At 41.3% G+C, this 6,773-nt stretch overlaps 1 protein-coding gene across 7 annotated transcripts in view; it reads left to right on the top strand.

Moving 5' to 3' along the window:
• The first annotated feature begins 76 nt into the window (after positions 1–76).
• The window catches only part of COL8A1 (collagen type VIII alpha 1 chain), a 163,456-nt gene continuing 156,759 nt past the window's right edge, over positions 77–6,773 (top strand). For 3 of the 7 annotated variants that reach the window (XM_027585512.2, XM_027585511.2, XM_027585502.2), the window contains exon 1: positions 144–205. The gene's annotated coding sequence lies outside the window, so the exon portion shown is untranslated. Of the gene's footprint in view, positions 206–6,773 lie in introns of all 7 variants that reach the window. The other 4 variants (XM_027585503.2, XM_027585507.2, XM_027585510.2 and 1 more) reach the window with 4 other exon arrangements.

The raw sequence follows: 6,773 nt of genomic DNA, 5'->3' as shown, positions 1-6,773 counted from the left end.
TCCGCCCCTCCCCGGAGCAGAGTGTCCAGCTTCTCCCGGGGCTGCCCGCCCGCCGCTCCTTGCCTGCCCACCTACTACGAAGAGCAGCTCCTCCCACCTGCCCATAAAAGCCAAGTGCATGTTACCAGCAGCCGATCAGAGCACTTTCCCGGTCCTCTCCTGTGGGAGCCCCCTGAGCCTTTCTCCTGGATCTTACGTGCTCAAGGTAAGATAAAAGATAACACTTATGCAGGCATCTGACCTACTAGGGGTTGCTGCGGGGGTGGGAAATAAGTCTCCTCTGGTCAACACGCTTACTGTTTGGTTCGAGCTGACTCTTACGGATGCCAGATCAGCGGCTCCTTTAACTAGCAACTGGTTTGAAAACAAACTTCTGTTTGAACGGTAATATAAAAGTTCATTTTGGGCAGAAATAGCAGCATAAATACTGCAAAAAACCTTCTCTCTTTTTGAATCACTTTTCCCCCTTTGCCGACTGTTGCTGAAGCTAAAATGTATCTGTGTGGGTGTTTTACTGACATTTTTCATTGTAAATATTTCGTATGTCAGTGGGGGCAAGGAAAACTTTGCCCATTGTCAAAAAATGTACTTTAAAAGAATACAATTAGTTTCCTAAAAATAGCACAGTCAAAACGTCTGCTAACAATTTTGCGATGTTTTCCAAACCCCCTTAAGACAGCTTCTGTGAGTCCTTTAAAAAGTATCTTTCCAGGTTTAAGTGCTTGGAAAAAATGATGTGAACTGGTGCCCTTTGCACAGGGACGGTAATCAGGTGGCTGGTAGATAGGAAAGAAATCCAAATTTACAAGCTGGGGCAAAATGTGCTCTCACAAAGTTATCGTTTCAGGACTTTTCTAAAATGAGAATTATGTTGGAACCAAGAAAGTGTATAAAAGAACTTCATGAATTTCTATACATACACCTAAACATAAAGCGTTTCAATATGTTTCACAGCAAGAGCAAAATACAGGCCAGATTATACAATTCTTCTGGGTACACCAGACGGTTGTAAAGAAAAATCAGCTCGAAGGCTTTGGAAGTTTGAACCCTGCTTGCCACCTTCTTTTCCTTCATCTAGTAAATTAAAATCAACCTGATGAGCACCCGGTTCTTAGAACTATCCAGTGTTTAAGCTCCCATCCCATGTAAAGACTGCTATGTCTTCCCATTTCTGAGGTCGAAGAAAGAGTACCGTGCACCTGTGACAGGAAACACATACTCCACGGCTACTTCTGTAAAAACCAGACATTTGGTCCATGAAGTTTGCCGTCAAAATCTGTGGGCTGTGTGGGATGAAACTCTCTCATGTGGGAGAAAAACCCTCTTCAAATATTTCCTCTGGGGAATTAATTGCACAAGACTGCTTAGACACGGCAAACCAAAGCAGGCAGTCAGGAAACCAAACCACTATTTCAGCCCTTACGGTTCGTAAAGTAAAAGAGGAAAAGTTTCACTTCTTTTTTTTTTTTTTGGTTTGTTTATATCGTTTCACTTAAAAAGGGGAACCTCACCAAAGCTGTAAATAATCCTTCACCATTAAAGAAAGTAGAATCATTAGAAGTTTAACTGAGGGTCTTTCAAAGCTTTTCTCCATATCATTTGCATATCAAAAGAAATAATAAAGATATATTAAAATTCTCTTGACATGGAGGGAATTCAGTGCTATTATTCAAATGAAAGACTTACCCACAAAGCTTTCTGTCATGCAAAATTTTGCTTCATTGGAAAAAATTATTGCAAGGAGTGTGGTTTCCTTAAAGAAAATGATATAAAAAAAAAAGAAAATGATATAAAATTACTACTGGCCGATAGTATGTGACCTGAGCATATTAAAATACCTTTCATCTCAAGCCACAGTGCAGACTGCTTGCTTCATATCTGATGTAAGTGTGGTAATGGTAAAACATGAGGGTAATCAACCACGACAAGAGCACAGGTATGGGACAAGGCCAAACCAAGTGTGTGGCATGTCCAAGTTAATTCTTCTTTTATGGTAGTGCCGGACTCACACCATCATCACAAGGGTGAAAATACACTACTTCATTCACCAGATTTCCCTTGAGGGAAGTATTCTTTTCTGAGAGAAAAAGAGAGAGAGAGAGAGAGAAGTGCTCCCACGTAAAAGAGCTCCTGTTATTCCTAAATTTGGGGATGAAAACTGTTCTCCGAGAGTTTGCTTCTGCTTTTCCTGGCAGCTGATCCACTCTACCAGCTATGAACCACTTAAGAGTAACTGCCTACTCCTTGTGCCATCAAGTTCAACACCCTAAATAACTGAGTGAGATCATGGAGATCGCTCATGACCTAACTTTCCCAGGGCCCTTTACTAGACTCTTAAAATGATTCTTTCCCTATAGCCTACACATCAGGCACAATGACTCTTCTCTTAAGTTTTTAGAAAAATCAGTGTTGGGTTTTCATGTAGTTACCCCAATATCTCCCTTGGCACCGGTTGTAGAGATCTCACACGAGTCTTCTCTTTATGCCATTATGTAGCCGCTCCTGGATTGGGTTCATGACCATACATCTAAGTGACACCAGCGCAGCAGCCTTGTCCGACTCCTTTAATGTTTCTCAAAAAAGTAAAAGGGAGCAGCCGCCTGTTTCACTAGAGACAAAGAGATGTTCCACTGATTTCGAGGGCCTGCTACACCTAGGGAAACACACAGTTGAGATTTTCTATTATTGTCACAATTCTCAAATGATATTCTTTCCATGACCAGCAAGTATATCCCACTTTTTTCCATTTGTGCTACAAAAGTCAGAGAAGAGAATGGGGATGAGCACTGAGAGTGAAGCCGGGAGGAATCTCTCCGAGAAAGTGCCCTAGGAGAAGAGAAAGAGCAGAGTCTCTGTTACAAACGCAGCTTCTTTTTGCCTTGACTGACGTGGGACATGAAGAGATGTGGAGGAGCAAATATTCATATATGATCTTGGCTTCGGTCTTAAATCAATAGTACTTCCACTAATACGTTAAGATCCATCTCTGCTGTGCCCTTCTCGAACAGAGGAGACTAGTCCAGTTCTAAAGACCAAAACGATCTCAGGTCTGCCCCCCATTAAAACCCATAGCACTTTGCCAGTTACAATTTTAAAAACTGTAGGGCGCCTGGGTGGCTCAGATGGTTAAGCATCTGCCTTCGGCTCAGGTCATGATCCCAGGGTCCTGGGATCGAGTCCCGCATCGGGCTCCCTGCTCCTTGGGAGCCTGCTTCTCCCTCTGCCTCTCTCTCTCTCTCTCTCTGTCTCTCATGAATAAATAAATAAAAAGTTTAAAAAAAAAACTGTATTATGAGTATAAAAACTCTCAGAACATTAATGGGTGGTTCACATCAACAGATCCACCCCTGACTTTCCCAAAGGGCCCAGTGTTGGGTAATTACTTGCAAGTGCGAAGTTAGAAGCCACAGTTCACTCCTTCTTATCTATGGTCACCCACTTTGGTATGGCAACTTGCGGAGTGATTGAGATGCGGACCCATTTCCCAACCTCTGGTCCTCCTCTGAAAACTAGGTCTTTCTTCGTGCATGGCTTCCTTCTCTTCCACCAAGTCTTCATAAACATATATATGCATAATTTAAAGAAGGTACAGATCTTGAGATAGAACCCAGTCTCCTGAGAGGTGCACTGTTCTAATTATTGAGTGAAAAGAAAAACAAACGGGGAGGAGAGGAAGGGGTTAAGGTGAGAATGAATGCTCTTTGGAATTCAGAGAATGTTTTACTTTAGCACTTTGTGAAATGGACCTCTTAATACCCAAAGCATCTAGAACTTAAAAAAATTTTAAAAAAAGACCAGCTCCCTAGTTATTACAGAATGCTAAGGTTATAATGAAAAAGATCTTCCAATCACCTGACAGTCCTGAACAGCTGTTTACACCCCACAGTACTGAATGAGAGCTTTGCTAAACTTGCCTTTTCCAGAGAGGCAAGCAGTGAAGAGTGGGAAAGAAAATTAACTGCATTTCAGCACCAACAGAGAAGCCACTAATCAGACATTCCACTATCGCTTTGGTAACTATGTTTGCTGTTTGAGGAAGGAGGTTCTTTATAGTCTATCCTCAAGCAAATAGATTTGCAGGAAGGGGGTTGGAGGGAGTCACACAGGGTCGGAATGTCTATAATCTGGGGCCCCTGTGGACATAAATCCACAAAGCCATTGAAATTGCCTGAAATCAAACTGAAGTGACTGAAACAAAAATGTTCCTGAAAACTGATTATAGAGAGTAATCAGCTAAAATAATACTAAATTCTAACTGTTCAATGTAGCATAACAGCAAAAGCAACTCATAGCACCTCTAGCTGATGATGTACCGTACTAAATATTAAAATACACCCAATGATTCACTTTCAATCTCCTCTATGAATTTTGGGTTCGCTGCCATGGTTCTTCCTAGAAAATAAAAACTTCCCTTCTCTCCTTCAGTACCAGATTTGCAGATGCATTCGTGGCCCCCCTCTGGGACCCGCTTTTTTCCTTCAGTGGAAGAAATCTCTTTCCAATTATTACAAACCAAGTTTCTGGAGTACCACTTAATACTTGTGGATTGTATCATTACCAAAAGTCTCATACTTCTCCTAAACAGGATCTAAATTTTCACTCTGGCAAATAAGAAGGCTTTACACTTTTGTAAATGTAAAGCCTTCTATCTAGAAGAAAGATAATTTAAAATTGCCATTGCCTCCAACAGGCCCCTCTGAATGACGTTTCTAAACACTTATCTAGTCTCTATTCTAATTTCTTGGGTATTACACTTAGAGAATCACAGAATATAAACGCTAGAAGGATCTCTGGAGCTAATTTTAACTAAAGTCAATCTTACAGGTGAGAAAGGTTGATGTCATGCCCAAGGTCACCAAGACATGTATAGCAGAACTAGGGCTACAGTTCAGGTAGCCAAACTCTTTGAACAGTGCTCTATCTTGGATAACTATAGTGTGTTTTCCCCATATAGTACATGTCGAAGATGCCTTACAGTCTGGTTCCAATATTTTTGTGACAAAACAGATGTATTATTTTGTGATGGCTCATAGCATAATCTTCTTCTCCCACCCAATAGACAATGTGATGGCAATATAATCACCTTACTCCTGCCCAGGTCTTTAATGAGAAAAAAAAGGCAAAATATGCATAAAGAACAACCAGAGGAAACTCTGAAAGACAAACGGATTGAGGGGTGTAAGCATGAAATATGTCATGTCAGAGGAGGTCAAGGGGCCAAGAGTGTAGAGAAAAGATAAGTGCAGCTAAGTGGGCTCATTCCATCTTAGACAGAAAAGGGAGAAACTCCATAGAGTTTTGAGATGCTGGAGAAGAGATTTTTAATATGTCTGATCCAAGAATCTCTCAAATGTTTGGGAGATAAAATCCTATTTGGGTCAGGCTCCTTTCAGTACAGTGCCATTTGAGGACTGACTCACATGGGTAAAAGCTTTACAAGTATTACATCTTATTAAAATTCTTCTTAACTCTTGACTGGGAAAAGAGCCTCATTTGACCTCTGACTCCACTGACCTAGCATACTAACTCCATAGATGTCAAGTCATCAAAAGGTTCTCTACTAAGATAACGATGCCCTTTTGGGTGATATATAAAGTTACTCCAATATAGAAAATGATGAAGGTAGAAAAGAATATTCTTGTATCGTTTCTGGAAATAATTTACCCTGAATAAGTGGACAGATGTTACCCCAGATGCTTCTTCACTTTCCTCTAAAGCCTGACAATGTTTGCATATCTTTGAAATAGTACTTGTGTTTCTGAAATTGATTTATTGTATGTTAAAATTTACATAGTCTATGACTAAGCATCATCGTGAAAACATTCTTTTAAGTAAGTCTCTTGAAGACTGCCTCTCTTAAGCTTTCTATTGATGTGTTTACATCACAGGATATTTAGGCATTGGCATCATTTGATGTGCTGAGATTAAAGACAATCACTTCATGTGCTACTTTTCCAACTCTAACTGAATAGGCCTGGGTGTGGGTGTCAGCTGTTGGCTTCTCCAGGAAATAAAATGTGTCCAGCCTGTTGGGGCGCTTCTCCAGTCCTCTCTCTTAGCTAGATAAAACAGCTGTTTTTCTAAAAGTCTGGGCCAGTGACCTCTGTAACTCAGGCTTCATGTACTAGGGCAACTCTGGCTGGTTTATGCAGAAATTTTATGCTACCCGGCGCAGAGTGGGTTCAGTCACCACTGTCTTCAGTTCCACAGGAAGACAGTGTATCCTAGGAACTGGTTCAAGAGCATTGTCCTGGGGCAGCTGTTAACCTGTTTGGCATGTTCCTCCAACAATCCTGCTATGTGCACTCAAAAGGGAAACCTACACGTGGTTCATAAACTCAAAGTGATGACTGTACATCATTCTAGTTCTTTAAAGATCTTTACTTACTGATAATCTAGTCTTAAAATCCAGCGGTCATGGTGTTCATCCGTGCTGTAAATCCAAATAAGTGGCCTCTTGTTAAAAGGCAGACGCAGAGTAAGGCCAAGACCGACGTGAAGGGAGACACTAGGTTGAGCTAAGAATTTGTGGCGTAGGTGGCCAAAATCGAGGTGGGAAAAATAACAGATACAAAGAGACGTGCAACAAAAATATGCTATTGGATCCGTAACTGCTGATTTAACAACATGTCTAGATCCCCTTCTAGCTCCCAGTTTATTTCAGTCAAGTGTTCAAACGAGTGGGGAGCAAAGTCAATGACCAGTAGAGGGAGCCACGGGGCTGAGTGTCTCAAAGAAACCTGACTTGTTCCCAGAGGGGGCCTTTAGATTTG

This window comes from Zalophus californianus, chromosome 1 (genome assembly GCF_009762305.2).
Source record: "Zalophus californianus isolate mZalCal1 chromosome 1, mZalCal1.pri.v2, whole genome shotgun sequence".
Taxonomy (NCBI): Eukaryota; Metazoa; Chordata; class Mammalia; order Carnivora; family Otariidae; genus Zalophus; species Zalophus californianus.
Note: the sequence above shows the minus strand (reverse complement) of the source record. Positions and strands in the feature narration are given on the sequence as shown.